A 26,278-nucleotide genomic window follows, 5' to 3' on the forward strand; every position below is an offset into this window, starting at 1 on the left:
TTAAGGGGTTAAGGCACTAAGCAATAGAAGAAAAGGGGGGGAAAAAGTTTTTAGAAATATAACCAAAATCGCTCTTAATAAAAATTCAAATAGAAAAAAGGAAATATTTGATTTTGTTGCATAAGGAAATGTCTGAACTATTAAAATACAGTGTATAATTTTATTACAACTGTTTGGTGAATGATGTAAACCATAAAAAATGCCAGAATTGTGTATTCTGATCACATCCCACAGAAATGTAATAATCAAAAGCCTGATGTACGTAAAAATGGTACCAATAAAAATTACAAATTATGGAGCTAAGAAAATTACCGTAAATTACAGTTGATTTATTAAGTTTTCTAAGTAGTAAAATGTAAGAGAATACTAATCAGATGTTGTAATCCTACTGACCTGTAGAATACAGATAAAGCGCCAAATTTACTGCACGGTAAATTGTATACAAACAAAAACCCACCAATTCTTCGAATTGCTTTTCTTCTTTTCAATTTTACCTCACAAATATTTTTTCCCAGTTTTTTCAGTATAATTTATGGAAAAATAAGTACAATTTGTCTTGTGAAGAATAAGCCCTTATGTGGCTCTTTAAATGGAAAAATGAAATAAGGTATGGCTTTTAGAAGGTGGAGGGAAAAAAAAAGAAAACCCAAAAACAAAAATTGGCTGTGACCTTATAGGGTAAAAGAAGTTTTGAAAATAAAGATACTCTTTTTAACTACCCTACTGAAAGAGGCCATTATGGAGTCACTCTGTTTGCCATGTATTGAGGTGCATGTCAGTGAATGAGTAACAAAGAGTCATGATACTATAAATACACTATTCAAATTCTATTTTCTGTAATTTTAGGAAAGCATACCCAAATCAGTACTATGAAATAGTTTATGCTGTTATTCTATAGCTCGTCACTATGCCACAATACGTGGGTGACAATCTTTAGGAGGCCACATCTGCCCGGCATTTGTGATTTAAAGCTTCACATTTGTAAGGACCTAGCAGAGATGTTAATAAACATTTACTGTAATTCTGCTTCTGGTAATTGATTTCCATGAGTTCATTGAGATTCTCCTTCAAAGAAATTACATGCGTTCGGTTCCTTCAATTCCGAGCTTCTTTTAACTCCTTAAGCAGATCTTATATTCAATTAGGAGCAGCACAAAACAACGTAGTAAACTAATAATACAAGTGTCTTAATGTGGCTGGGGAGGTAGGAGGCTTGCTAGGCATCCTTTGTAACTCAGTTGCAATACCATATGTCTCTGTTGACATTAAAGTGCTTAGTTCCAAATGAGTTGGCTTCATTCAGGCATCTTAATTCAAGAGTGGATGATTGGATCTTAAGCTAAAAACCTATTAAACAGTAAGCACTTATGTATCTGGAAGGTATTAAAGGAACATCATAGTGTGATGCAAATAAATCCTCCATCTAGTACTGCTTGGATAAAGCTTACTTGATCTCCAGATATCATTAAGAACAAGCTTATGACATAGACTTTAAACCCAGGGGTCATTTTATGCGTTTGAGTGATTTTCAGCACAAAGCTCAAGTAAATGGACTGTTTGTGGAATAATTTGTTGTTAGTTGTGTTAAGATAACATAGATACCGAGATTATGATCCTTTTCTAAATCTATTTCTACACACACTCTAGAAGTAGCCTTGATACAATGTAACACAATTCTGTGTCTTTCTGTAATAATTGCCCCTATTACATGGTACAATAACTACACTGCTCAAAAAAATAAAGGGAACACTTAAACAGCACAATGTAACTCCAAGTCAATGACACTTCTGTGAAATCACACTGTCCAATCAGGAAGCAACACTGATTGACAATCAATTTCACATGCTGTTGTGCGAATGGAACAGACAACAGGTGGAAATTATAATCAATTAGCAAGACACCCCCAATAAAGGAGTGGTACTGCAGGGGGTGACCACAGACCACTTTTCAGTTCCTATGCTTCCTGGCTGATGTTCTGGTCACTTTTGAATGCTGGCGGTGCTTTCACTCTATTGGTAGCATGAGACGGAGTCTACAGCCCACACAAGTGGCTCAGGTAGTGCAGCTCATCCAGGATGGCACATCAATGTGAGCTGTGGAAAGAAGGTTTGCTGTGTCTGTCAGCATAGTGTCCAGAGCATGGAGCTGCTACCAGGAGACAGGCCAGTATATCAGGAGATGTGGAGGAGGCCGTAGGAGGGCAACAACCCAGCAGCAGAACCGCTACCTCTTCCTTTGTGCAAGGAGGAGCAGGAGAAGCACTTCCAGAGTCCTGCAAAATGACCTCCAGCAAGCCACAAATGTGCGTGTGTCCACTCAAACTGTCAGAAACAGACTCCATGAGGGAGGTATGAGGGCCCGATGTCCACAGGTGGGGGTTGTGCTTACAGCCCAACACCGTGCAGGATGTTTGCCATTTGTCAGAGAACACCAATATTGGCAAATTTGCCACTGGCGCCCGCTGCTCTTCACAGATGAAAGCAGGTTCACACTGAGCACATGTGACAGACGTGACAGAGAGTGGAGATGCCGTGGAGAACGTTCTGCTGCCTGCGACATCCTCTAGCATGACTGGTTTGGTGGTGGGCCAGTAATAGTGTGGGGTGGCATTTCTTTGGGGGGCCGCACAGCCCTCCATGTGCTTGCCAGAGGTAGCCTGACTGCCATTAGATACTGAGATGAGATCCTCAGACCCCTTGTGAGACCATATGCTGGTGCGGTTGGCCCTGTGTTCCTTCTAATGCAAGACAATGCTAGACCTCATGTGGGTGGAGTGTGTCAGCAGTTCCTGCAAGAGGAAGGCATTGATGCTATGGACTGGCCCACGCGTTCCCCAGACCTTAATCCAATTGAGCACATCTGGGACATTATGTATCATCCCATCCACCAATGCCATGTTGCATCACAGACTGTCCAGGAGTTGGCGGATGCTTTAGTCCAGGTCTGGGAGAACATCCCTCAGGAGACCATCAGCCACCTCATCAGGAACATGCCCAGGCATTGTAGGGAGGTCATATATGGAGGCCACACATACTACTGAGCCTAATTTTGACTTGTTTTAAGGATTTTGAGTGTGACTCCATATCCAGACCTCCATGGGTTGATAAATGTGATTTCCATTGATCATTTTTGTGTGATTTTGTTGTCAGAACATTCAACTATGTAAAGACGAAAGTATTTCATACAGTTAGTTCATTCATTCAGATCTAGGATGTGGTATCTTAGTGTTCCCTTTATTTATTTGAGCAGTGAATATATGAGTTTATCTCGTCAGATCAATATGAACAGCATCGTAGGTAGGAATAGGTTTCTCCCTATACATAGAGAAAGCACAATAAATCCTCACAGAGAGCAGCTTACAACTTAGGAGTGTCAGAATATTGATTCATTATTGATTTGTTGTTAAGAAGGGCAGATTGTCGGGTGATTTTACACATTATGCTCTGCAGGTTTAATTCACTGTCTTGAATTTAGGTTAGTGTATAATGCCACATTTATAGCAATAAAAAAAAAAAAACAACTGTAATGCATAACGTATTTAGTGACAAGGCCAAAAATAAAGAAGCAGCCCAATAGTAAATGAGATCTGCTGTAGATGACTGAGAAACAGTAATTTACTTTCTCTCCAATGGATAAAAGAAAAAATCATTAGAGATTATCACATTGTTAACTATGACAACATTATCATTTCAATAAGAAGTAGGAGCAAATTTCTCAGACAATACAGATTTGTTTTGCAAATTGCTAAATTTACATTTTAGTAAATTTTATTTTCTTTATTATAATTTATTTAAATTACTAGAAGTGTTTATTTAATGTAAGGTATGTGTTCAAATATTTAGAAAAAAATGTTTCAAGAAATAAACACAATTTTAAGCTCCAGAAATGGACATTATTACATGTAAGCCCTTAACGCTTAATAGGATGTCAAGGACCTCATGTATTTGTGTCACCTTGATGTACTATTACATTAATGTGATTATGCAGGCACTGCCACTGTGCCCGCATAATCACTAACAGGTGGATAGTTGTAATACATACCAGCACTGGAGGAAAATTGTCCCCCAGCAGGTAACCCTTTTAATGCTGTGACTAAGACTGACCTGTATTGCTGTATATTAATTCCAGAAAACCAAACAAAAAAAAATCTAAACATTTTTCTTTTTTTTTAAGGAAAGCTCAACAATTAATAGGTTAAACTATAGGATACAAGATATTGCTTAAAATACAGATCTTGTTTAAAAAAGGACAATATGTAATACTGTAATTACAAGAACAGTAGGAAAGGAATCAAAGTTGATGAAGGCAAAAATATAGGGTCGCAGAAGTGGGATATCATAAATGTCCTTATGCAACCTCAATGTCCTACAATATGGAATCGGTCGGCACTCAGTAGAAGTTACAGTAAGTGCTCATGGAGGAAGACAAAATTATAGAAGAAACTCCTAGAACACTCATGTCTTTCAATAAGCTTTATTCATCTATTCTGCTGAACGCGTTGCAGCTCATACTTGAGGCTTTTTTTAATAGCTCAAGGGCTGGGAGTATCTCTTATACTACAATGTCAACTATAGGAGAAAGGGGGGTCATTCATGTTAGATTTTAAAATACTTCTCCCTGGACATAGGCAAAGCAGGAGGTGTTTAGAAAATAATAGTCCCTCTGTGATAATAAACATACATGCTCAACCACCAGATGCGAAATCAAAGTACCATAGTATGAGAATGGATCTCCATCCCATCACAGTAAATGGCAGTAAATGCTACATAATCTCCTCTGCACTCTCATAATTAAGCTTTTCTGTTGGAAGTAACTGGTGAGTGCTAGAGTGGTATAGACACCTTGGCATTTGTTCTTTTACCCCATCGTCCGCTCCCCCCTTTCCCACTGACTTACAATCTGGTCCTGTAAAACACCACAAACAGAGAAGTATTTGGGACCTCTAGGTGGGCCATGTAGTCATTTCTACAACTGCATTCATACCATTGAATACTATCATCTATAATGGTCATTGTTAGTTTGTTTTTCTTTTTTTTTTTAAATAAAATGTTTAATTGTTCTTCACACTCTTCTGACATCACTTCTGCATACTACCTCTTTACCAATACTTTTCACTCTAATGTAATCATGACTGTTCATCCCTGTCTCTAACACACTCCTTGGCACCTTCTTCTCCCTGCTTGCCAGCATTGATGTGCACCTTTAACTAATTTCACTTTACTCACATCAGTCGAATGTTCTTCAGTGGCAACAATGACAGTGGCTGTGTCGCCCCCTGATGGTCTTTCTTTATCATAAACAACCTTTTTTGTATCAGATGTTGAAAAAACTATTATCATTTGCACCATTAAACTTATGCAGTACATAAACTTAAGCATGAATACATTACTTAAGTATTTATAAATAGAACACATGGGGAAATTCCTTTTAGTACTACAGTAAAACACTCCCAAATAGGGGACAACCAGGCTTATGTGCCAACCCTACCTTGTACACAGGGCCGCCATCAGGGGGTATAACCAATACCACAGTCAGGGGCCCAGGCTACCAGGGAGCTCTGGCCCCAGTTTCACCCCCCTGCATTGGTCTCCTGCTTCTGTATGTCCGCCGGCCACATCATTCACCCCCCTTCTGGATAAGGGATAATTAAATGACACTGGGAGATTGTACTGTAATATCGTGTTTTATAGGTATTTATGCTCTGGAGTGAGTACAGTACAGTATTCTGTCATTTAGAAAGATTTTTGAGCCATTTTCCCAATAGGGTACATCTCTCAATAGGGGATACTTTTTTTTCCCATGAGTGTCCACCATTGGGAGATCCTACAGTATTTTTATGGAGTGGTAACAAATTGTAGCCTTTGTGGATTTAGAAGCTGGTAATTTAACAAATTATGTTTAATGACACAACCAGGGACAGGCAGATGATATGTGCAACCTGCCACCTTAAAAACAACTTTTCCCTGTCTATTCGATTGCATGTAATGGGCTGAGTTATTGAAAATAATGGCTCACCTTCCTGCGTGGTGCTCAATAATGCGCAATTAATTGAATGGCAAGAATTGCATTTGCTATTCTTGAATAGGATCCTGCTGTCTGTGCCCTGGGAAGATGTATAAAGCAGCTCCACAGTTGATCATATGTAAATTACTGAACTGTAGCTCTACAACAGTTTGGGCCAGGTGTAAGGGCACAGTCTCACATAGCGCTTATGCAGCGTATGTCTTGCTGTGCAAAATCTGTGCAAATACGCAGCAAAATGCCAACATATCCCACCCTTCTCTCCATCTTCATTACCTGTAGGTGGAGAGGCGGGAGGCTGCCAAACACTTTAAAAAGTCCTCTGAACCCAGTGACAGTGGAAGGTAGGAAGAATACTGGATAGCAGGTGCAAAGTCTAAAGTGTTATTTGTTCTAGTGACCAAAACATCTGCTTAAAGAGAAGAACCTAGCAAGTAATGTGATTCTATTTCTCCAAAGAGGAGAGTAATCATTATGACACCAGATTGTCTAGAGCGGTGGTCCTATCTAAAAAGGGCTAAAGAAAGCTTTCCTGTTCCAAATTCGGTAAATAATTTGTGAAAATAGGGTAAAGTAATAGTTTATGTAAAGTATTTTTTTGGGGGGAGGGGGACTTCTGTGTGAGTGCACTAAAGTGGAGTTATATCTGCTATCTGAGAGCTTACAGGGGGGGTAACTATTGTGTGAAGGAAGAGAAAGAAACTAACTGGTGTGTAAAGCAGAGGGGATGCTATCTGCTCTGGGGTCACAAAGGGGTTTTATTAGAGAGGCCTTTGAACACATGTAGAGGTAGAGGTACCAAAACCTTGCAACAAAATAGCCCCACCGGGCTCAGCAAACCTCTTTTATCCCATGTGTACGCTATAAAACTTTTAATGTGATTTAAAATAAAAAAATGTGAAACGGTTAGAAAAACACACACTTAAAAACACAACCCTGATTATGTCTGTGAATTGCTAATACACAAGCGTCACACTGGGAACACAAGTGTCAACCTAAGGAATAGATAACAGGTAAGTGATGTATATTTCCACCTACTAGATACTGGGGCGACCAGTGAGACAAAATACCCAATACTTTAGGATACTGGGGTGACCAAAGGGTAAAATAACCCAATATTTTAAGTACCGCTCTAAACTGGAAGCAATGTGTTAGTAGGTGCTGAATCTACCACCAAGTGGGATCCCACACTGGGAGTACGGGTGTTATGTAAGACCCTTATTATTCCACTGATGTTATTTGGTCACTCTCCAAATGCAATGCATAATGCACGCCATGTAACTTATAAATGAATATTTAGGTAGAATGTTTCACTCAAGTGTCTGATTCTGTGGAACAATAATTGCCTACCTGCTGTGCACCTCAGGTGCGAATTCTTAGTATGTGTCGCTCCAAGCCACTAATTTGCTTTATACTCCATATTTTGATCACTGTATAATTATTATTAGAGAGTGGGGCCCAAAAGAGGATCAACATTACTTTTGGCTGCCACTGTTGCTGTGTGGGACATTGTTACATTTGGAGGGGGAGTTTGAATAGAGATATAGAGGCATTAAAAAGGAGGGTGCTGGAAAAAAGAGGAGCCTAAGATGTCTGTGTGGCAAATTCTGCAAAGGTCAGTTGTGACTAGAAGTCACCATAGCAGTGTGGGTAGAAAAGTAAAATATTCAAAAAAAGGTGTTATATGTGAGTCACTGTAATCACTTATATGGTCGACAGAGCCTGTGTAGGACTCGTTTCTACCACTATATGAGCACTGTATGGGAGTAATATTTTCTTTATATTGTGAGTTTTCTTGTCAGTGATTTTTATTGAAAATAAGAAATAAACTCATAGGATACAGCATACATCAAGTTTAGTATACCATATGTGCTAATGTAAATAAAACAGGTAAGGTTTAGGAAAGTAAAGCAAGACAATGAAAAGATTAGTTGAAACTGCAACAAAACAAGGTCTCAGAAACTCCAATTATGGGACGGGGGAGGAAAAAAGATAATAGAAAGATCGTACTGGCTTAAAAGACAGTGTAAGAACAAAATGAAACATTATGTAGTGAAAATACAGTATGTGGTCATGCTTTGGAACTATGATTTGGCCTTAGTGTAGTGGTATCATTGGTAATAGTGACACGGGTGTACTAGTCATTAGATGTCTAAAATATTCAATTGTTCAATTTTACCTTGTAAATCATTGTTTTTGTTGAAACTGTTCATTTTTGTCAACTTTAATCTAACATATATGAGTACCTTAAGAACCTGAAAAACATGTACTATGTGTTATGCAATTGTGTTATTAAGAGTGCAAATGTTTATATATGCTTTAAAATTAGTAATCTACAAGACACTGTGGGTTGGACTTCATTCCACATATGTTGTCTAAGATAACACACAGCTATGTGATGTTGAGTATGTCACTGTTTTTCTGATTGAGACTCATTGAGTCTACAGTATATGACTGTAAACTAGGCATCCACAGATGTGAAGATCTACTTTGCCCCATTTTACATGTGGTGTATACTGTAGGTACCATATCTCCATTGTTGGCAATGACATTTAATGGGGAAAAATTATTCAGATGATTACAAATATGGATGTGTGTACATGTAAATGCTCAGTAAATAGTTTTATTAAAGTTACCACATACAACCTGTCGCACTGTTTAAACTGCACAAAAAAAAAAAAAACATTGATGTTACGCACATTGTAATTAGCTTCATGTTCATGTCACTTTTACCTGTCTAATTCTGTCCAGATATTTGCCCCAATAGCCTGCTCACTTTCACTGCATTCCTCTTCCTAGCAGGGGGTGTGTCCCTAAGCAAGGTGTGTCAGCTTTCATTTTCTGACTCTGTCTCTTAGAGTGTGCTGCAGGGACCCAAATGACGTTCTATTGGTACATAAATGACACAGCAGTAAACTGAATATCTATCTATCTACCTACCTGCCTGCACACCTACCTACCTACTGGCACCATCTACCTACCTACCAGCACTATCTACCAACTGGTACTATCTACTGCCACTATCTACCTACCAGCAGCCATTACCTCTCTATCTCTTGGGGGTGATTACCTACCTACCCGGGAAAGCATCACCTACCCACAAGGGGGGATTACTGAATATCTACCATTGGGATTCCCTACCTATCTACAATGGGCATCTACCTAATGGATGGTAGGATTACTCATCTACCTACCTACTAGGGGTCTGGGGATTATCTTCCTACCAACTGAGGGATTCCCCACCTACCTTCTGAGTGCATCTAATGGGGCAAATAACCTACCCAGCACCATCCTACCTTCCCCCTAATATTATGCCGGACACCAAGGGAGGCATTATTTGGGGCAGGAAAAAGTTGGAATATGTGCACAGCCTAATCTAGCTGGTAGATGTCCCCAGTAGGTAGATAATATCCCCAGATAGGGTAGAAGACCCTAGCAGGTAGTTATGTAAGACCTTCTGTCTCCCCACTTCTATAGAAGAGGCTGTAGTGTGTACAGGAGGAATTAGTGTGCAGTGCTTAGCTGTGGACTTGGATCTTCTGGGCTATGAAAAGGGCTGGGCTGAGGATCAAAAACAGCCCTTGAGATATTTGCACACCAGCCCTGCATTGTGTCATTTTGTCAGTCACCGCATAAAGTGACATGAGCGAATACATTCTCCACATTTCTGAGATTGACACAATCGCTCCATCAACCTGGAGGTGCCCAATGTGGATACAGGTATCACTAGTGCCAAGTCGCAGAGCAGGTCATTACAGCGCCTCCAGATTAGCAATTTTGCATTATTTTAACCCCTTTTTTGCACCCAATAGAAAAACTCTAGTGGACTTCTGCTCCTTAACATAAAATGCAGCAAAATCTCAGAATTGATCAAATCTACATATGTCATCCTAGTGCCAGAAAATATAACAGGGGCACTCACCACTGCGTGTCTAGTCTGGGGGGTACTGTGAGGTGCAGAAGGGGAGCAGCAGAAACTGGACCTAAAGGGACCTCATAGTGACAAAGAGAGGCTGCCCCCTAAGGCTGGCTGCCCTATATGTCTTCTCCTCCCTGATGATCCTCTGAAGAGCCTTCCCCATCCTGCGACTTCTCACCTGCGAACCCTATAAATATCCGGTCACCCACCTTCCAGAGACTCTGTGTCCTTTTCTCTGTATGGACCCCTCCTCCTGGTCCTCCTCTAATCAGTGCCCTCCCTGCATCCCACATAGACCATTCTATGCCTCCATTATAAATATTAAAACTAGTTTTGACTAATTGCCTTTGTGAAAACTAGAATTGACTGCATTTTCCTAATTAAAGCCAGTTCTTACTGAACACCTTTGTTGAAACACGTTTTTACTAAACACCTTCGCTCAAACTAGAATTTACTAAACGCCGTTGTACAAACTAGAATATTTATTTACTGAATGTCTTTGTACAAACTAGAATATTTACTGAACACCTTTGTACAGTCAAAACTATTTTTTACTGGGGAAAAGCAGTCAATTCTAGCAGTCAATTTCCCCCATACATATTAACATCATACTGTTACTGACCAAGTCCTGTATACGGAGACCAATATTATCAATAATACCAGTACTATAAATAGATAGTCAGGCAGGTAAATAAGTAGGTAGGTAGTTAGCTAGGTAGAAAGCTATGTTGGTTGGTAGCTGTGTAGGTAGGTAGGTTGGTAGCCAGGTAGCTAGCTATGTTGGTAGGTTGGTGGGAAGCCATGAAGCTAAATAAGTATCTATGTAGGTAAACAGGAAGGAAGCCTGCTAGCTAAGTAGGTAGGGAAGAAGGTAGTCAAGTAACTAGGTAAATAATTAGGTAGTTATGTGGGTAGGTAGCCAGACAACTAGGAAAGTAGCTATGTAGTTAGGTAGGTAGGTAAATAAGTAGGTAGGTATGTAAGTAGGTAAATAAGTAGGTAGGTAATAATGTGGGTGGGTAGGATGGTAGCCATGATGTGAGGTAAGTAGCCATGAAGCCAGGTAGGCAGCCAGGTAGATAGCCATGTAGTCTAGAAGGTAGTTATGAAGCCAGGTACGTAGCCAGTGCTACCCCCACGCCCAGTCTGAGGATGAAAAAAAAACAAAAAAATTTAAAAAATAATTATGCTCACCTGATCGTGTCCCTTGTAGCCATCTCCTCCGGAGCACAGGTGGCACACGCCATTGGCACCTGCACTGCGTGGGGGCAGAGGTCATGTCTCCTCTCAGTGTAGGCCGCAGATGTTGCTCCCATTCAGAGCAGACTTTCAGCTGTATGCCCTAAGCACATACAGCTGAATGCAGCACTTGCTCGCCTGGGGATGCAGAACAAGTGTCCTGGATCCCCCTTAGTGATCGAGCAACAGATTGAGTGGTGAGGCTGGGACCTTATAGCTTTTAGCTCTGCTACTCTGTGACAGCTGCATACAAGGTCCTGGTGCTAGGGCGGGCAGCCTGCTGGGAATTTTCACAATATCCTGGTAGGCCAGTCCAGCCCTGGCTTCAGAGCTGCAGCACCTTCTCTCTTCCTTCTCTAGGCCCTGTGTCTGTTCCTCTGGTGTGGCGCAGGACTTCTTATGCAGGTTGCATGTGATGAGATCTCTTCATCACCTATGACTTGCACCATAAGCGCTGCAAAGCTGTGGTAAAGTACAGGAGCAGGGATTCTTGTTCCCTTTTCCTGTACAATAATGAGTGGGATTGCATTGCCACCCATTTTACTTTCTTGGGGGCAAGAACATAGATTACTACTGACTATGCTGGGTCTATCTTCTCGACCTATACTTTTCTTTTTTTTTGGGGGGGGGGCTTAAAAGCATAGCCTATAGTTGTGAAGTGAGTCCTTTTTAGTTTGCACTTGTTTTTTAGTACTATCTTTCCCTGATAAGTGGCACACACGTCTATCTACGTGATGTAAAAGAAAACATAATTTACCAGACCAGGCCACCTTCATCCATTGCTTCAAGGTCCAGTTCTCATAGTCACATGCCTAAAGTACATCAAAGGGCGGTTGGCACAGGTCAGCATTGGCACTTTGTCTCACAGCTCACTACGTATAGGAGCTGCATAGTTCCAGGCTGGTCACTGTGCGTGACAACTCTCCCTATCATTGCTAGCATTAACTTTTCCAGCAATTTGTGCTACAGTAGCTATTCTGTAGAATTGAATCACCAAGGGCCACCTCTAATACCAAACTCTGCTGTCAGTTATTAATCGTTTAGATTTTGTCTTCAAAATTGACTGTGGAATTTAAACAGCCACCCTAAGCATCATTGGTGGTGGTGTGGTCCAGATCGGCTTCTTACAATGCGATCAGGTTAGAACAATAGTTTTTTTTCTTCTTTATTTCACCTGGAAAATTAAGGCTTTTCATCATGAAATGCAATTGGTCCTGCAAAAAACAAGCTATGGTTAATAAAAGGCATGGAGGATATAAAAATGTTCCTGGGTCTTTAAGGGGTCAATTTAGTCCTATCCTTCAGAAGAGTAATTGCTCATATTGCATATTACTGAAACATTTTATGTTGCCTATGAAAGAAAGGTATCAGAACACACAGTGCATTTAGGTTGCTCTGTATAGGGCCAGTAATGTGCACATGGTGACCCCTGTCCAGGCCCAAAAGCACTTATAATTGGCACATGAACATGATAACTGAACCGGAACTGCATCATAGATCACATGAGGTAAGTCAGCCAATCACCAAGTGGCATCTGTAACCATAGTAATCACAAGCATTGTAGCATGCTTGCGATTACTATGGTTACGGATGCCACTTGGTGTATATTTTTATGAATTTATGTAAAATATTATTTCAATAACCTGTTGGGTACACCCTCGGTTCCTGGTACTCAAGGACAGAGGGCGTACTTGTACGCCTGTGGGAATTCCAATCCCTGATGCGTGCTGGGTGGGGACCGGACCGGATGACTGCTGATATCTATCAGCAGGCATCCCATAGCAATGCCTAGGGGGGTCCTGAGAGCCCCCCATGTCGGCAAATCGCCGGTCAATTCAGTCCAGCGATTTGTGGCGATTCCTGGCTAATCGAGTCACTGGTGACCCGATCGCCCGGAAAATAACAGTGATCGGAGCTGTCACAGACAGCTCCGACAATGCTAAAGGATAGGAGCGAGGTGGCAGTGCTGCCACCTCCTCCTATCCCCTGCCATTGGTCGGTCAGGCTGACTGACCAATGGCAATTGGGGGCGAGAGGGTTAAAGTTCATTTCCCCCTCTCTGCCCAACGATCGAAGTTCAGGCAGAGCGGGGGAAGAAACAAGTGCGGCGAGGGGGGGAGAATCGACTTACCCCATTTTGGAAACTACACCCCTCACTGAATGTAATAAGGGGTGCAGTGAGCATTTACACCCCACGGGTGTTTGACAGATTTTTGGAACAGTGGTCCTTGAAAATGAAAAATTTTATTTTTCATTTGCACAGCCCACTGTTCCAAACATCTATAATAGGTAAAAAGAAAAAGAAAAAAGGCGGCGCTCAAGTCCCAATAACCGATGAAAGTATAAGAGGTGTGTACTCACCCGGTGTATGTGGGAGGTCACAAACAGTGATCCCCCACTAACACCTGGAGTCCTCTTCACGCATATAAACTGAACCAATCTCCGTCATGTGGACATCCCTTAGGGAGGGCGCAGGGTGTGCCGGAATCACAAAACCGTGTTCCGTATATATGGGATAAAGACAAGAAACAGAAAAACCATCGCTCGGAGACGGTTCAGAAGGAAATAACAGTCAAACCAAAATAAGGTATATTAACATGGAGGTAAACTTACTTCACCAGGGGAGATGTGTGTATGGCATTGCCTTTCACATCATCCCCTTCCTGGAGAGTTTAACAGAATGGCCGGACAGCCCGTGGGTATATACGATAGGGTTTATTGCGACGCGTTTCGGAGGGCTTACAAAGTCGCCTCCTTCCTCAGGCATACAACAAAACACAATAATAATACAGTCCTTTTATACATACCATGTCTGGGGGAGAAACGTGTTAATTGGCTCTTTGTTTCTTACAAATTGTAGTTTAAGGACCTGCAGATCCGGTTCTGCAGGTCACATGTTCTATGCCTGGGTCACGTGATCATAGATCACGTGATGCCCAGTAATGTAATAGAATACTAGTTTCCTCCTAGGAAAGGAGGACCGGAAGTTTTAGCAGTGAGAGCCGCGTTCACGTGACGAATATCGCCACATGATCGAGAACCCCCTGCCGACTTTGTGAAGTCATGCGTTCCATGGTGGAACGCATAACTCAAATGCGCAACCTTATTTTGGTTTGACTATTATTTCCTTCTGAACCGTCTCCAAGTGCTGGTTTTTCTGTTTCTTGTCTTTGTTCCAAACATCTGTCAAACACCATCAGTATACTGATAATATAGGTAATATTAATCTTAGTATTCAGGATTTGGTCAGTAACAGTATGATGGTAATATGTATGGTGATAATATTCCTCCCTGTATACTGGTATTTTTGTTAATATTGGTCTCAGTATACAGGATTTAGTTAGTAACAGTATGGCAGTAAAATGTATGGTGATATTTCCTCCTTACTTCCTCTCTGAACTAAAGGCCTCTTCTTTTTCTTGTTCTTTGTTTTAAAATATTTTTTTCATACATGATGGTTAACATAGCGGGCAGGCACTGGGGGCAGACTTGGTGGTGGGCCAGGCCTTAAACTGTGTATGATACCCCAAAATTTCTAAAGGCAGCCCTGAGTGGTGGTATTAAATATCTCCCCTACCCTGATTTATCATAGTGTGCTGCACCGACGTTCCCCGGTCATCTTGGCCACTTCCGTGGGAGATGCCCCATTCAGCCAATCACCGGCCACAGAGGTGTCCTTCCTGATTGGAGTATACCTTACTGAATGATTCATAAAGGTTGAGTGTTAAAATATAGTATACTAACATCTTAAATACTTATGTGTCCCTTCTGTCATATTTACATCAACCATTAAAGATACTTAATAGCAAGGAAATATTTTTAACAAAGCTTGTACATCACTGTTAGCGCCCATTCACACTTTGTATTTTCGGAGCGCCATCCCGCTCCAGAAAAATATGGTGCAGCATTCTCCTATTGTTTTCAATGGAATTTTGCTGCACTATTCACACTATGGAATTTCCATGGCAGACATTTCACCATGGAAATTCTGGATCCCATAACATGTTCATTTTATTTTGCGGAGATGTAGTTAGGCAGCAGCTGAAGAGCCAAAAGTTGGGCAATGCTTTCTATGGTATACATTAGGTCAGAATACGTACTGGTTTGGTAGAGCATGTTAACATATGCTTTTCCTGTAGGGGTCACTGTATAATGGAAATCGTTAGCACTTCAGGGAAAATAAAAACATTTTCTTCAGTAAATTATTACCACAATATAATTTTTGTATGTGTAAAGTCTTTGTTTCATGTAAATGAAATGACAAAATGCTAATGCTTATTTTAACAAAAGCTTTCCATATGCCGTGCTAGGAGACTCAACTCCTGCCGTGACTCGGATTCGAACCGAGGTTGCTGCGGCCACAACGCAGAGTACTAACCACTATACGATCACGGCAAGCCACCAGGAAAGTGTTTATTTTACTTCTGTAAGAGCAAAATAAAGGTGATTTTTACCAACATTACCATAAATAAAGGGTACCTAGTAAAAAGGACAGTGCAATAAATATAAATAACACTGCCGAAAAGTGACAGTAAGGGAGGTGTCATTTTATGCCTTCTTCTCACAGAAGTGCAAAGTGCAGGATAGTGACAGCACCACCAGGATTCATGTTCTTTTAAAGATTTATTTCATGCAACACACAACATTTCAGCCGGGTGACAAAGAAAGTATCACATGGCTGAAACATTGCATGTAGGAATAAATATTTTAAAGGTCTTGAATCCTGGTGATGCTGCCACCGTCCTGCACTTTTGTGAGTGATTGTGCTCGCACTATGCGCATACGCACTATGTGAATCTCATTACGAATTTCCACATTAAAAAAAAGAGAACGAACATAGCGAATATGCAAATTTTGCAAAAATAGGACGAATATTCGTCCATATATTCATGAAATATTGCGAATTCGAATATGGCCCCTGCCGCTCATCCCTATTTATTACACTGTCCTTTTACTAGGTACCTGCTATTTATGTAAATGTTGGTAAAATTCACCTGGCGGCTTTTCTGGTGGCTTTCCATGATCTGGTTAGTGGTCGCAGCAACCTGGGTTAAAATCCAAGTCACAGCAGGAGTTGCATCTCCTAGCACAGCAAATGGAGAGCTTTTGTCATTTAATTTACATGAAAAAAGACTTTACACATAAAAAACATTATACTGTGGAAATAATTTACTGAAGAAAAATAGAAAATGTTTTTATTTTCCATGAAGTGTCAAAGATTTCCATTATATAGTGACCCCTACAGGAAAGGCATATGTTTACATGCTCTACTAAGCCAGTATGTTTTCTGATCTATTGTATACCGTAGAGAAGTGATGTCCAACTTGTGGCTCTTCAGCTGCTTCATAACTACATCTCCCTACAGAATTTGGCTGTCCGGGCATGATGGGCGTTGTAGTTTTGCAACAGCTAGAGAGCCATAAGTTGGGAAACAGCCATAGGTTTAGGACAATATAAAAATATTCACAATAAATAAAATATAACAAAAATAATAAAAATATACCAAAAATAATGCAACAATTTAATGTAATGTTAATTTAGTAAAAACAGAATCAATGATTAAACCATAAAATATGATTGTAAAGTTCAGTCTTCTTGTGAAAAAAAATATGATTTATGTGAGCAAAGAAAAAGTCAGGGACAACTCAAAGAATAAAAAAGTAGTGAAATAGTTAAATTCTACCTCTTTCTTCCCGTATGAAGACAAATGCATCTTTATTTAAGATGTGAAGTGGAAAAGCTTTGTATAAAAACACAGTCCCTTTGCCGTGCCAGGAGACTTTACTCCTGCCGTGACTCGGATTCGAACCGAGGTTGCTGCGGCCACAACGCAGAGTACTAACCACTATACGATCACGGCAAGCCACCAGGGAACTTGTTTACACGTTCAGCACAAAAGCTGATAGCCCAGACGTCACAGGCCAGAGGACTAGTACACCACCTTGTGGATAATCTGTATACCTACATATGTACTGTCCTGAAGCTCTATGTTTACTAAGAGAACAACATTTACATATGACAGAGCACATAGCTAAATTTTTACTTTATGTATACAGCCATTTATTTCTTATTTATTTATTTTTATACTAAATTCAATAATCCCAAATAAAAATTCCGGTTTCTATACCTATAGAGACTGCACTATTGTAATTTTACACTTTCTCATGTTCAGGCTTCATAATAAGGTCAGTTTCACAAAATGCCACTTTTTTTTTTTTTTTTTTTTTTTTTTTTTTTTTTTTTCTAGAGCTCCATGTTACTAGAGTATTCCATGTTACCCCCCTTAACCCCTTAAGGACCGGGGTTTTTTCCGTTTTTGCATTTTCGTTTTTCGCTCCTTGCCTTTAAAAAATAATAACTCTTTCAATTTTGCACCTAAAAATCCATATGATGGCTTATTTTTTGTGCCACCAATTCTACTTTGTAATGTGGTCAGTCCTTTTGCCCAAAAATCTATGGCGAAACGGAAAAAAAAATTATTGTGAGACAAAATTGAAAAAAAAAACGCAGTTTTGTAAATTTTGGGGGCTTCTGTTTCTACGTAGTAAATTTTTCGGTAAAAATTACACCTTATCTTTATTCTGTAGGTTCATACGATTAAAATAATACCCTACTTATATAGGTTTGATTTTGTCGTACTTCTGGAAAAAATCATAACTACATGCAAGAAAATTAATACGTTTAAAATTGTCATCTTCTGACCCCTATAACTTTTTTATTTTTCCGCGTATGGGGCAGTATGAGGGCTCATTTTTTGCGTTATGATCTGAAGTTTTTAACGGTACAATTTTTGCATTGATAGGACTTATTCATCTATTTTGGACTTTGGAATTTTTTGGCGCGTACGCCATTGACCGTGCGGTTTAATTAACGATATATTTTTATAACTCGGACATTTCCGCACGCGGCGATACCATATATGTTTATTTTTATTTACACTGTTTTTTTTTATTGGAAAAGGGGGGTGATTCAAACTTTTAATAGGGAAGGGGTTAAATGATCTTTATTCACTTTTTTTTCCCACTTTTTTTTGCAGTGTTCTAGCTCCCATAGGGACCTATAACACTGCACACACTGATCTTTATCATTGATCACTGGTTTCTCATAGGAAACCAGTGATCAATGATTCTGCTGCTTGATTGCTCATGCCTGGATCTCATGCACTGAGCAGTCATTCGGTGATCGGACAGCATGGAGGCAGGTAGGGACCCTCTGGCTGTCCTCTAAGCTGTTCGGGATGCCGCGATTTCGCCGCGGCTATCCCAAACAGCTCCCTGAGCTAACCGGCATGCTTTCACTTTCACTTTAGAAGCGGCGTTCAAATTTGAACCCCGCATCTAAAGGGTTAATAGCGAGCGGCACCGCGATCAATGCCGCGCGCTATTAGCCCCTGGTCCCGGCCGTTGTTAGAGGCCGGGCCCGACCCACTATGACGCGGGGCCACACCGTGGCCCTGCGTTATAGATCGGGAGCGGACTCATGACATACCGGTACGTCGTGGGTCCTTAAGGGGTTAAATTTTATTAGTAAATATAGATTTGAAAGCTATAAAGTGTTTTCTCGTTTGTTTGCTCAAATAATATTTTGCCATTTTTCCCATGATTCAGCCATTATTTTTTTTAATGTCATTTTATCCAAAATTTCAATTTTTTTCATAAGGGAACATTTTTAAAAATAAGACAGCAAAAATGTCCGTTTTTAATTACCTTTTTTTATTAGTTACACAATGTGACACTAAAATAGTGTATTAAATTGTGTCACTTTTCTGTTACAGATATTACTATATAGGGGGCACGGCCAGGGACATAGTATGGGCCATTATTTTTTTCTGTATACATGATCAGGAAGGCAGGAACAGTACTGTAAAACACCATCCCTGCCTTCTCTGTGGAGAGCCAGCTCTCTTCTCTATCAGCAGCCCGATCTCTATGCCACTGCAATACTCTCCATGCAGAGTTAAAGGAGTTATCCAGGAAAAAACTTTTTTTATATATCAACTGGCTCCAGAAAGTTAAACAGATTTGTAAAGTACTTATGAGCTGCTGAAGTTGAGTTGTTCTTTCCTGTCTAAGTGCTCTCTGATGACACCTGCCTGGGGAACTGTCCAGAGTAGAAGCAAATCCCCATAGCAAACCTCGTCTACTCTGTGTAGTTCCTGAGACAAGCAGAGATGTCAGCAGAGAGCACTGTTGCCAGACTTCAGCAGCTGATAATTATTGAAAGGATTAAGATTTTTTTAAAGAAGTAATTTACAAATCTGTTTACCTTTCTGGAGCCACTTGATATAATAAATTTTTTTTTCCTGGAATACCCCTTTAATATATTAACAACCCGAGTGTTTAAAATCTAAGTGCAGTCGGCAAGTGGTTAACATGTGTTATAACAGGGAGGGGATATTTCCATGTAATCTACAGTACATGCCTTTAGGGAGAATTCCAAGAGCACCTAGGATATGACCTATTCCCTTACCTCCTACCAGCGGCACTGATAGGGTATTCCACCCTTCCCCTCGTGGACTGGTAGGACCGGTGGAATTTTATTGAAAAAAGACACCATTTAATTAAACTAATTAACATAACACATTTCACCTCCCTAATAAAGAGGGGTAATCACCACAGACCCTTGTGTTTTTTTCTGTCCTCTGGACAGGTTAGACTGGTGGTGATCCCCCTCATGGGGATCCTTATGTCTGCTTTGCAGGCTTGGTTTCCAAGGTTTTTTTCTTTCCATTTTTATATCTTTATGTGTTCCTTTCCCCTTCTTTGTGTATGGAAAAGATGAGGTCAACTTTTTCTTTCTGTAGGTTTGCAGCTTACCTCTCCGGCATCCCTGTGGATTCTGCCTGCTATGCGTCCTGCGGCAGCGTTTTCGATGCCACAACTAATCTGGGGGCTGCCACGATTCCGGAAGTGGCGCTCCCAGCAGGTGACATCACTTGTGGTCTACTTTCATTAGATTTTTCTACTTGCTTTAGAATTGTATTGTGGTTTAACCCCTTAAGGACCAGGCCATTTTACACCTTAGGACCAGAGCGTTTTTGGAACATCTGACCACTGTCACTTTAAACATTAATAACTCTGGAATGCTTTTAGTTATCATTCTGATTCCGAGATTGTTTTTTCGTGACATATTCTACTTTAACATGGTGGTAAATTTTTGTGGTAACTTGCATCCTTTCTTGGTGAAAAATCCCCAAATTTGATGAAAAAGTTGAGAATTTAGCATTTTTCTAACTTTGAAGCTCTCTGCTTGTAAGGAAAATGGATATTCCAAATAAATTTTTTTTATTCACATTTCCAATATGTCTACTTTATGTTCGCATCATAAAATTGACAAGTTTTTACTTTTGGAAGACACCAGAGGGCTTCAAAGTTCAGCAGCAATTTTTCACAACATTTTCAAACTCACTATTTTTCAGGGACCAGTTCAGGTTTGAAGTGGATTTGGGTTCTTCATATTAGAAATACCCCATAAAACACCACATTATAAAAACTGCAACCCCCAAAATATTCAAAATAACATTCAGTCAGCGTTTTAACCCTATAGCTGTTTCACAGGAATAGCAGCAAAGTGAAGTAGAAAATTCACAATCTTCATTTTTTACACTTGCATGTTCTTGTAGACCCGATTTTTGAATTTTTACAAGGGGTAAAAGGAGAAAATTTATACTTGTATTTGTAGCCCAATTTCTCTCGAGTAAGCACATACCTCATATGTCTATGTAAAGTGTTCGGCGGGCGCAGTAGAGGGCTCAGAAGCGAAGGAGCGACAAGGGGATTTTGGAGAGTACGTTTTTCTGAAATGGTTTTTGGGGGGTATGTTGCATTTAGGAAGCCCCTATGGTGCCAGAACAGCAATAAAAAAACACATGCCATACCATTTTGGAAACTAGACCCCTTGAGGAATGTAACAAGGAATTAAGTGAGCCTTAATACCCCACCGGTGTTTCCCGACTTTTGCATATGTAAAAAAAAAAAACTAAAATGTGTGTTTCCCCCCAAATTTCACATTTTTGCAAGGGTTAATAGCAGAAAATACCCCCCAAAATTTGTAACCCCATCTCTTCTGAGTATGGAGGTACCCCATAAGTTGACCTGAAGTGCACTACGGGCGAACTACAATGCTCAGAAGAGAAGGAGTCATATTTGGCTTTTTGAGAGCAAATTTTGGTCGGGGGGCATGTCGCATTTAGGAAGCCCCTATGATGCAGAACAGCAAAAAAAACCACATGGCATACCATTTTGGAACCTAGACCCCTTGAGAAAAGTAACAAGGAATAAAGTGAGCCTTAATACCCCCAGGGGTTTCACGACTTTTGCATATGTAAAAAAAAAAATTTTTCACTAAAATGTGTGTTTCCCCCAAAATTTCACATTTTTGCAAGGGTTAATAGCAAAAAATACCCCCCAAAATTTGTAACCCCATTTCTTCTGAGTATGGAAATACCCCATGTGTGGACGTCAAGTGCCCTGCGGTCGAACTACAATGCTCAGAAGAGGAGGAGCGCCATTGAGCTTTTGAAGAGTGAATTTGTTTGGAATGTAGTCAGGGGCCATGTGCGTTTACAAAGTGGTGCCAGAACAGTGGACCCCCCCCCCCACATGTGACCCCATTTTGGAAACTACACCCCTCACAGAATTTAATAAGGGCTGCAGTGAGTATTTACACCCCACTGGCATTTGACAGATCTTTGGAACAGTGGGCTGAGCAAATGAAAAATAAAATTTTTCATTTTCACGGACCACTGTTCCAAAAATCTGTCAGACACCTGTGGGGTGTAAATGCTCACTGTACCCCTTATTACATTACGTGTGAGGGGTGTAGTTTCCAAAATGGGGTCACATGTTGGGGGGGGTTCATTGTTCTGGCACTATGGGGGCTTTGTAAACACACATGGCCTTCAATTCCGGACAAATTTTCTCTTCAAAATCCCAATGGCGCTCCCTCTTTTCTGAGCATTGTAGTTTGCCCTCCGAGCACTTAACATCCACATTTGGGGTATTTTCTTACTCAGAAGAAATGGGGCTACAAATTTTGGGGGGCATTTTTCCTATTTTCCCTTGTGAAAATGAAAAATTTAGGGTAACACCAGCATTTTTGTGAAAAAAAATAATTTTTTCATTTTCCCATTCAAATTTAACGAAAATTTGTCAAACACCTGTTGGGTGTTAAGGCTCATTATACCCCTTCTTACATTCCGTGAGGGGTGTAGTTTCCAAAATGGGGTCACATGTCGGTATTTATTTTTTTGCGTTTATGTCGGAACTGCTGTAAAATTAGCCACCCCTGTGCAAATCACCAATTTAGGCTTCAAATGTACATGTGCGCTCTCACTCTTGAGCCTTGTTATGCGCCTGCAGAGCATTTTACACCCACATCTGGGGAATTTCTGTACTCAGGAGAAATTGTGTTACAAATTTTGGGGGTCTTTTTTTCCTTTTACCTCTTGTGAAAATAAAAAGTAAAGGGCAACACCAGTATGTTAGTGTAAAAAAAATTTTTTTACACTAACAGGCTTGTGTAGACCCTACACTTCCTTTTCATAAGGGGTAAAAGGAGAAGAAGCCCCTCAAAATTTGTAGTGTAATTTCTCCCGAGTACGGAGATACCCCATATGTGGCCCTAAACTGTTTCCTTGAAATACGACAGGGCTCCCAAGTGAGAGAGTGCCATGCGCATTTGAGGACTAAATTAGGGATTGCATAGGGGTGGACATAGGGGTAATCTATGACAGTGATTCCCAAACAGGGTGCCTCCAGCTGTTGCTAAACTCCCAGCATGCCTGGACAGTCAGTGGCTGTCCAGAAATGCTGGGAGTTGTTGTTTTGCAACAGCTGGAGGCTCCGTTTTGGAAACACTGCCGTACAATACGTTTTTATTTTTTATTGAGGGGGGGGGACAGTGTAAGGGGGTGTATATGTAATGTTTTACCTTTTATTATGTGTTAGTGTAGTGTAGTGTAGTGTTTTTAGGGTACATTCACACTGGCGGAGGTTTACAGTGAGTTCCCCGCTAGGAGTTCGCACTGCGGCGAAAAATTTGCCGCAGCTCATACTTGAAGCAGAAAACTTACTCTAAGCCTGCCCGTGTGAATGTACCCTGTACGTTCACATGGGGGGCAAACCTCCAGCTGTTTCAAAACTACAACTCCCAGCATGTACTGACAGACCATGCAGGCTGGGAGTTGTACTTTTGCAACAGCTGGAGGCACACTGGTTGGAAAACTTTCAGTTAGGTTCTGTTATCTAACTCAATGTTTTCCAACCAGTGTGCCTCCAGATGTTGTAAAACTACAACTCCCAGCATGTACTGATCACCGAAGGGCATGCTGGGAGATGTAGTTATGCAACAGCTGGAGGGATCACAATTACAACTCCCAGCATGCTGGGATTTGCAGTTTTGCAACATCTGGAGAGCTACAGTATAGAGACCACTGCAAACTGTGGCCCTCCAGATGCTGCAAAACTACAAATCCCAGCTTGCCCAGACAGCAAACAGTTGTGTAGGCATGTTAGGAGTTGTAGTTTTGCAAGATCTGGAGGGCTATAGTTCAGAGACTACCATATAGTGGTCTCAAACTGTAGCCCTCCAGCTGTTGCAAAACTACAACTCCCAGCATGCCCAAACAGCTGTCTGGGCATGCTGGGAGTTGTAGTTTTGAAACATCTGGAGTGCTACAGTATAGAGACCACTATATAGTGGTCTCGGACTGCAGCCCTCCAGATGTTGCTAGGCAACTTACCGGCTTCCGTCGGATCCAGGGAGCCTGCTGCAAGACATCGCCGCCCGCCGATCTCCGACTCCGATCGTCGCCTGCAGCCTCCGCAGATCGGTAAGTGGACTCCTGCGCCAGTCCTTTGTCATTTCCCCATTCTGCCCCGCCTATTGTGGGTGGGCAGGACGGGGAAAACGAAAGTTAACCCCCCCCCCCCTGCCCCCGATCTGCTATTGGTGGTCGCGTCTAGACCACCAATAGCAGGGATAGGAGGGGTGGCACCCCTGCCACCTCACTCCTATCTCTTCAGGGGGATTGTGGGTGTCTTAGACACCCGCGATCCCCCTTATATTCCGGGTCACTGGGTCACCATAGACCCGTAATGACCCGGAATTGCACAAATCGCAAGTGTGAATTCATTTGCGATTTGCGCCGATCGCCGACATGGGGGGGTCTGATGACCCCCCTGGGCATTTGCGAGGGGTGCCTGCTGATAGATATCAGCAGTCACCCTGGTCCGGTCCCCGCCCGGCACGCGGCGGGGACCGAAATTCCCACGGACATATGAGTACGTGCCTGGTTCTTAAGACCCAGGGCGCAGGGACGTACTCATACGTGCTTGGTTCTTAAGGGGTTAAGGAATTTTGGGTTCTTCAGTGTGGCATGAAATTTTGTCTATTTTAAGGGGTACTCCGGTGGAAAACATTTTTTTTAAATCCACTGGCGCCAGAAAGTGAAACAGATTTGTAAATTACTTCAATTTAAAAATCTTAATTCTTCCAGTACTTATCAGCTGCTATATAATACAGAGGAAGTTCTTTTCTTTTTTAATTAATTTTTGTCTGACCACAGTGCTCTCTGCTGACACATCTGTCCATGTCAGGAACTGTCCAGAGCAGAAACAAATCCCCATAGCAAACCTCTCCTACTCTGGACAATTCCTGACATGAACAGAGGTGTCAGCAGAGAGCACAGTGGACAGACAGAAAATAAATTCAAAAAGATAAGAACTTCCTCTGTATTATACAGTAGCTGATAAGTACTGGAAGGATTAAGACTTTTAAATAGTACTTTACAAATCTGTTTAACTTTCTGGCACCAGTTGATTTAAAAAAAAAAATTCCACCGGAGTACCCCTTTAAGTCTGACTGTCTCTCAGTTCTGCTTCTTAGAGGAACAAAGAAGATAGAGAAAAACTGGAAGCTTGATATCGCGCTGCTGTAATAACTTGAAGGATGAATTCAGGTAAGTTTAACCATTTATTGGTACACACACAACGCGTTTCAGGGAATGAATATCCCTTTCATCAGACGCCTGATGAAAGGGATATTCATTCCCTGAAACGCGTTGTGTGTGTACCAATAAATGGTTAAACTTACCTGAATTCATCCTTCAAGTTATTACAGCAGCGCGATAACAGGCTTCCAGTTTTTCTCTATCTTCTTTGTTCCTGCTATACACGCTGGTGATCCAGCGTGGGAAGCCACTGCAGCTGTCTGAGTCATTCCTCATGCGAAGTGTCAGTGTTGTGCTTGTAGATTGCACAACTTTACCAGGTGAGCAGGGTCCGCTCTGGCTACTAGCATTGTACTTTTTCCTGAGACTCTTCACATGGAAGCGCTCCTGTTTTTTTCTATATTCCTGCTTCTTAGAGGGCAGTGCTTTCAGTCTTGTGCCACATTAGTGCTTTCTTGAGTTCTTATTCTCTCCTGATATTTTTTTGCTAAATGTTACATTTTTTATACCCTATTATATTTTGGGATCTGCTGGCACTAATGACCGGGAACCTCCTTCCAGGAAATCTGTGTCTAAATGCAAACACCTTCAGTCCCATTTTTGTCAGGCACTTCTGGAGGATAATTAACCGTATTTCCGCTGTCCAAGTTGTTGTGCTAGAACCCAGTCACAGCAAGTTCCGTCAATCCAGGACAAAGTGGTCAGGGTAAAAAATTTTGTTGAGACAAATATGAACACTTTTGAGGCTTCCATCGAAGAGTCTATTCTAAATCATCTCCCTCTGAAGAAGAGAATGGATACCCATACTTTTTTCTTGGTAAAAAAAAAAAAAAACTGTGGCTGCTAAAATCCATCAAGTCGGGGGACCATGATGTTGATGTGGGTGAAGTCTCTGCCTCTGCCTCTAAAGGGCCTAGGATGATTCCCTCCCCTCCTTAATGAAGCAGAAAAGGGTCCTGTGCTGACCAAGCATTTTAAGTCCATTTATCCTGTGAGAGAGGATCAAGTGTCATCCTGGAATCCGGTACCAAAGGTAGATATGGCAAATAGCAAAGTTATCTAGGAAGACCCTGGTTCCCTCTGATGATGGCTCTAGCCTTCAAGAGCCAATGGATAGGAAAGCTGATTGCACGCTGAGATGCATATAC

General features: G+C 41.1%; 1 protein-coding gene and 2 non-coding genes across 6 annotated transcripts in view; 1 reads left to right on the forward strand and 2 right to left on the reverse strand.

Moving 5' to 3' along the window:
- Positions 1-26,278, forward strand: part of NFIB (nuclear factor I B) — a 427,846-nt gene that overhangs the window by 49,702 nt on the left and 351,866 nt on the right. The gene's annotated exons all lie outside the window — the stretch shown is intronic.
- On the reverse strand, positions 15,503-15,574 carry TRNAH-GUG (transfer RNA histidin (anticodon GUG)). Its single transcript has one exon. It is a non-coding gene; the product is annotated as a tRNA-His (tRNA).
- On the reverse strand, positions 16,968-17,039 carry TRNAH-GUG (transfer RNA histidin (anticodon GUG)). The gene has a single exon. It is a non-coding gene; the product is annotated as a tRNA-His (tRNA).

Source organism: Hyla sarda, chromosome 1, assembly GCF_029499605.1.
Source record: "Hyla sarda isolate aHylSar1 chromosome 1, aHylSar1.hap1, whole genome shotgun sequence".
NCBI lineage: Eukaryota > Metazoa > Chordata > Amphibia > Anura > Hylidae > Hyla > Hyla sarda.